Below are 6,004 nucleotides of genomic sequence, written 5' to 3'. Positions count from 1 at the left end.
ACTGTGAACCACTGTGAAAACAAACACAACCTGAGACAAGAGGATGTCGCTCCTCCTTCCTAGTTCACGTGACAGTTTTGGCTGTCCCACAGGCCCACTTTACCACCCTGCCCCCGCAGTGCAGGGTGAGTACCTACACCTTAAAAAGAATAAGCACAACATTAAAATAGTTTTATAGCTGCTCCCAGTTGCCTAAAAAAGTCTCCAACCACCTACCTGGAGATGTACAGGGAAAAACTAAGCCACGGCAACTTCCCCCGACAAAGGAAGAATACTATACATTTTCTTGGAGGCAGAACAAAATTGTAATCTTATCCAGTGCTTATATCAGTTGTGTCTACATGGACACAGTGAAATAAGGTCCTAAAAATCATCCTGGCAGTTTTGTAAACAAATAAACTCTAAGATCTTATCCGGTGTATAATTTTATCTGCTCAGGTGATAGATTTATTGTGTTAATATGAAACACGACTTTAAAAAATTGTGATTGCCTGTAATCTAGCCAGTCTTGATTGTATCAACATTTTGCTGTAAGGCAAAAATGTGACTCTGAAAAATATCCTGATCTGGTGCAATCTGGAACTTACATGGGAAAGATGTTATCAAGATGTATCCAAACATTAGTTACAACTCAAGAAAAAATAAAAAGGGAGAGAGATCTGTATGGCAACACTAAACTGTGTTTATCTTCTTCAAGGCATGGACTCTAGGCCATTGGCTGCTAAAGACTGCTTTTAGGTTTAAAGAATAGTACCTGGTATGAGATTGTGCTCTCTGCTGTGATTGAAAACATATCATACACAATGAAGTTTCCTCCGGCCTGCTCTCCCCCTCCTTCTGGTCTTTTTGTGCCCAACAATCTAATTAATATTAACTCAAAAATAAGGTTACCTTTCCAGCCACCTGCGGACAGATTCCTCTATATTAAACATTTCTGTAACTCCACTGACTTCAGTACAGAGACTCCGTTTATTTTGGTGTAAAGTGACCCTGCAAATTGCTTCTACAGATGTCATGGTTTAACCTCAGGCGGCAACAGAGCATCACACAGCTGCTCACTCACTCTCTGCCCGCCCCGGTGGGATGGGGGAGAGAATTGGAAGAGCACAAGTGAGAAAACTTGTGGGCTGAGATAAAAACAGTTTAATAATTGAAATAAAATAATAATAATAATAATAATAATATACAAAGCACACGATGCACAATGCAATTGCTCACCATCCGCCGACCGATGCCCAGCCAGTCCCCGAGCAGTGCCCCCCCCAGCCAGCTTTCCCCAGTTTATGTACTGAGCATGACGTCACATGGTATGGGATGTCCCTTTGGCCAGTTTGGGTCAGCTGTCCTGGCTGTGCCCCCTCCCAGCTTCTTGTGCACCTCCAGCCTTCTCAGTCGGTCGAGCATGGGAAGCTGAAAAGTCCCTGACTAGTGTAAGCACTACCTAGCAACAACTAAAACATCGGTGTGTTATCAACATTGTTCTCCTCCTAAATCCAAAACACAGCACTGTACCAGCTACTAGGCAGAAAATTAACTCTATCACAGCCGAAACCAGGACAACAGATTAGAACAAAGCTCTGAAGAGGAGGCTAACGGAGCAGCTATTATTAGAAAGGTTCAATAGTTCCATAGGAAAATAGAAGATTTAAAAATGTATGAAACCCTGGTAGATAAATTAAGAAAGAACTTTAAAAAGATCCAGGCCACACAATGTGAAAGTAAAGGAATGATCACTATTTTTGTAAAACAGCTTTTTAAAGAGAATCTGCTTGTCTAGAAATTATCTTGTGACTCAATATATCTCATTAACACCATATGTTAGTCCATTCCCTCTGGAATGGTTATTCCCCCTGGTGTTACTTAGAGAAGATCAAGGCTGGGTAAATAAGCTTTTAACTCATGCTAACACTTTTTATTTTACTTTAAATAGCTGAGACCATTCCCAAATGCAATGAACTTAAACGAAATAAAAGGTGAACTTGGACAAAATGTCGGAGGGAACCATGTTTTGCCACCAGATCTCCAATCCTTTTACATACAAATTCTGAACACCAACAACTGTGTTCATTGTGGTTATCCAGCTAAGTCTGGTCACAAACTTGTTGTACTGGTTTGCATAAAGGTATCAGTCAAATTGCTCCAGTTACAGTACCTTGTACGTATGCCTATACTAGAGGGTACTCCCAATCACGACTGCCAAGTCTTCACTATACTTGAAGTCACATTTCTTTGTCCATAGAAAGGTATTTACTACCTCTAAATTTTTAGTTTGTGGCACCTACTTTAAACACATTATTAATATTACCTTAAGGAACATGAAGTATCAGTGGCTCCTTCTGAAACATCATTGGTTTTTGTTAACCTGAAGCAAAAGTACCTGAGGGTACTAAGGGCCTACACTGACTGGTCTTGGGACAATCTCATAGCCTTCTTAATAAACTTTGGAAAATTCAGTTCCAAAACCTAGTTCCTTCTCTGGGGGACAGTCACTAGTAAGAAAGGCCTTCATCTGAGGTGTTTTTTTCCAATTGGCTAGAACTGCCAAGGCAGAACTACAAGCAGCACACATCTGTTGAGAAGGCTGAGGTTTCATGATGGATTACATTGGGTCATTTGATGGATCAGCTCAAGACATGATCAGGTTGGGTGTGATCAGTGTGAAATTAGCAGGAGCACTGGGTAGGTTTTTGTGCCATTGTTGAGCATGCCACTCAAAACACCTTCATTGCCCAAGGAAGCAGCTGTGGAAGGTGGCCTTGCTGGTTGGTGTAACCTCTTGCTCTTAGCCTTCTACTCTGGCATGCTTGGTAACCTGTTTGCTCTCTAGGAAATTATTTGATTAGATAAGTTTTTTCTCAAGTATATGACTGTGTTCTGCTCACAATGCTGCTGCCAGTGGATTGCAACAGTCACACCCATCAGCAGGTAACATGCCTCCCTGGACCATCTGCTGCCACACCATGTCTCTGTAGGCGAGAGAGGGATGGGTAGTGACTGTAGTTCAGGCTACAAAGTGGGGAGGATCATGAAAAGGTGTTGATGTTCACAGGCAGGGAGACAGTATTCACAGGGCCACTTCTGAGCTTGGCCTTTATGTGTTGCATCAGTGAATGAATGCACTCCTCCCTTGTCTGCAAGGAAAAAAGCTGTCCTAGTCATTTGTCAGCTGCTCCTGGCAGCCACAACTTTCTTCCTGAGCTGTTTGGAGCAGCAAGGTCATCAGTCCTCCTAGCAGTCTGTGAGAATACATCGCTTGTTTGCAGTCCACATTGTCTTGATTTGATGCGCGTACCAAAATAAGGAACTTTAAGGGCTGCACCAGAGGTACGGACAGGATGCTAATCTCTGTTTGCTCTCCTGTGGGCCATACAGGTCTTCATCAGCCAAAAAAGGTACCATACTGTTGTGTTTTCAGGCCATGGTAGATCTCCACTAGCATGTGACCGTCGTCAGTGGCAGGCAGCATGGGCAGCTGCATGACACCCGTGTGTCCCACAGCTCTAGCTGGGCTGAGCTCAACCAGGCCTGCTAGTAACAACCACAGGAGCCCTGGACATCAGCAGAGCTGTGAAGTTGCTACCTATGTGTGACAATACCACCTTTGTGTGCCCCCTGCTTCCCAAAGCCATTCACAAGCATCAAGACGCCTTACTAAGGGACCACAGTTACTGCCTTGGTGACTTCCGCGTGACACTGCAAGGTGCCTTTGGTGGTCTGAAAGGGAAGGCAGAAGCCTATTTGGATTCAAGGCTGACACTCAGTTAGTCAATGAAATTTTTTTTTTGCTATATTTTACAGCAAATGGAGGATGGGATCGTCCCACTCAAGGGGGAATGTCGGGACCCATTTTTCTTGTTTTGCTACTTCTAAGAGCAAGAAAAGCCTAAGTCACTGTTTTGTAGGGAACCTGAAATGTTTGGCATCTCATATTTTCTGAGTTTGTAGCTCCTTCTTTCTGTACGTGTTTCCCCTAACACCATCTCCCATTCGCTCTTGTCTTATTCTTTTGTCATTTCTTCCCCCTCCACCTTCTCCTGTCCAGTGTGACTGCTGTGTATGGCACACAACGGGCTCTGCACAGATCTTAATGCTACCCTACTCCTTCGTGCCTGAGCCTCTCACCTGGAAAGCAGGCTGCTTGTGCAAACAGTACAGTGAACCTGAAACATTTAATTGGTATGAATTGTGCAAACAATGATATCAAATGCAAAGAGAGATAAGAACAGAAATCAAATGCAACCAGATTGCATGAGCAAACGGGAAAAGTAAATGAAGTCAATGACAGTAAAAAAAAACATTAAAGGAAAATAACAGCAGCAAAGGTGCATAAAAATATTGAAAAAAGTCATAAAACAATTAAAAAAAGTAAAAAAACAAGCAGTTGTGTAGGCAGTGAAAATTCTCACAGTGCAAATATTCTGTAGTGTTGAGAAAACACAGGTGGTAACATTCATGGTACTGTAAAAGGAAGATAAAACTTAAGAAATAAACCAAAAGGTGCAAATGATACGAACTTGTGTTGGCACTTGAAACAGCGACCACTGCTGAACATGGCAACAGCCACCGAAACCGCTTCTGCAGGAAACAACTGCTCCAGCAAGAGCAGAGAGGGCTGAGGGCAAGGTGCAAGGGCTGGAGGGTGACACGCAGGCTGCGTGTCTGGAGGGTGGCTGCTACGGCCTCCACAGCAGGCAGAGTCCCAGATGACCTCTTGCTCTGGCAGCTCTGGCCACTGGGATGTGACAGGGCGTGGGAGACGTGCTGGTGTTACTGCTGTGCAGGGAGCAGACAAGCAGTTTGTGGGGAAGGGTGCTGAAGCTTAGGTGAGTGCCTAAGTGAAAAGTGGGCTAACCTGGATAGCCATCTGGAGGGGACGCTCTAGTGACAGAGCAGGCATACGGCTGGGGTGCTGGACCATGGTGTTGTTGGCAAAGCTCCTGACTGCATTCATCGTGTTTTGCAGTTATTATTAAAAACACACATGGAAAGAAAGAACCTGAAGAATTGGCTAGGCGTGATACTGCTGGCCTGATCCATCGCTTCAACCCAAGAAAGCCCTGGAGATGCTGGGAAAATTCCTGACTAGTATCAAAACACTGCTTTGCTCTGCAGTGCTCTCCTTTGCCAGGCATTCTCATTCCTCCTCCTCCCTTGCAGACGAGGGAGACATTCTCCTTCTCCAACAGACAAGGAGAATGTCTCCTTTCCCACCTTCCTCCTCTGCTGAAGCATCTGCCTTGCTGAGTTCTGGTGGATGCTGGCTTACTCTTAACTTGTGGGCCAAGCTGATCTGCTGGGCAGGCAGACCTCCAGCCCAGCTTCTGCCCTGGGGACTTCTGCTCCTTCCCTCCTCTTCTTGCCTGGAATACATGACATGAAGCACAGTGTACTATTGTACAATGTTTCTATTGTTCCACCCCCTGCACATTCAAATTTAAACATCTTCAGTCACAGGGAGATTGATTTTTGTGTCATTAAGTAGAATAGCATAAATTATCACCACGTAGCTTCTGAGTTTGGGAAGACTTTGCCCCAAAGAAAATGACATTGTTCCAGGTCATGGCAGAGTGATGTATTTCCCCTGGCTTCAAATGCTGGTGAGGAGCAGAGGTAAAATAAAGAGTGGGTAAATTCACACCAATGATGAATATAGAAGCAATGATTCTATGATGGAGTGACTACAGTGGACAAAGGAAGAGCCACAGAAGTTGTCTATCTGGACTTCTGTAAGGCCTTTGACACGGTCCCCCAAAACATCCTTCTCTCTAAACTGGAGAGGTATGGATTTGATGGGTGGACTGTTCAGTGGATGAGGAATTGGCTGGATGGTCGCATCCAGAGGGTAGTAGCAGTCAACTGCTTAATGTCCAGATGGATATCAGTGACAAATGGTGTCCCGCAGGGGTCCATATTGGGACCGGTACTGTTTAATATCTTCATCAATGACATAGTGGGATCGAGTGCACCCTCAGCAAGTTTGCAGATGACACCAAGCTGAGTGCTG

The sequence above is a fragment of the Aptenodytes forsteri genome, unplaced genomic scaffold (assembly GCF_000699145.1).
Source record: "Aptenodytes forsteri isolate BGI_AS27 unplaced genomic scaffold, ASM69914v1 Scaffold477, whole genome shotgun sequence".
NCBI lineage: Eukaryota > Metazoa > Chordata > Aves > Sphenisciformes > Spheniscidae > Aptenodytes > Aptenodytes forsteri.
The sequence above is the reverse complement of the archived record's forward strand: the minus strand, read 5'-3'. Positions refer to the sequence as shown.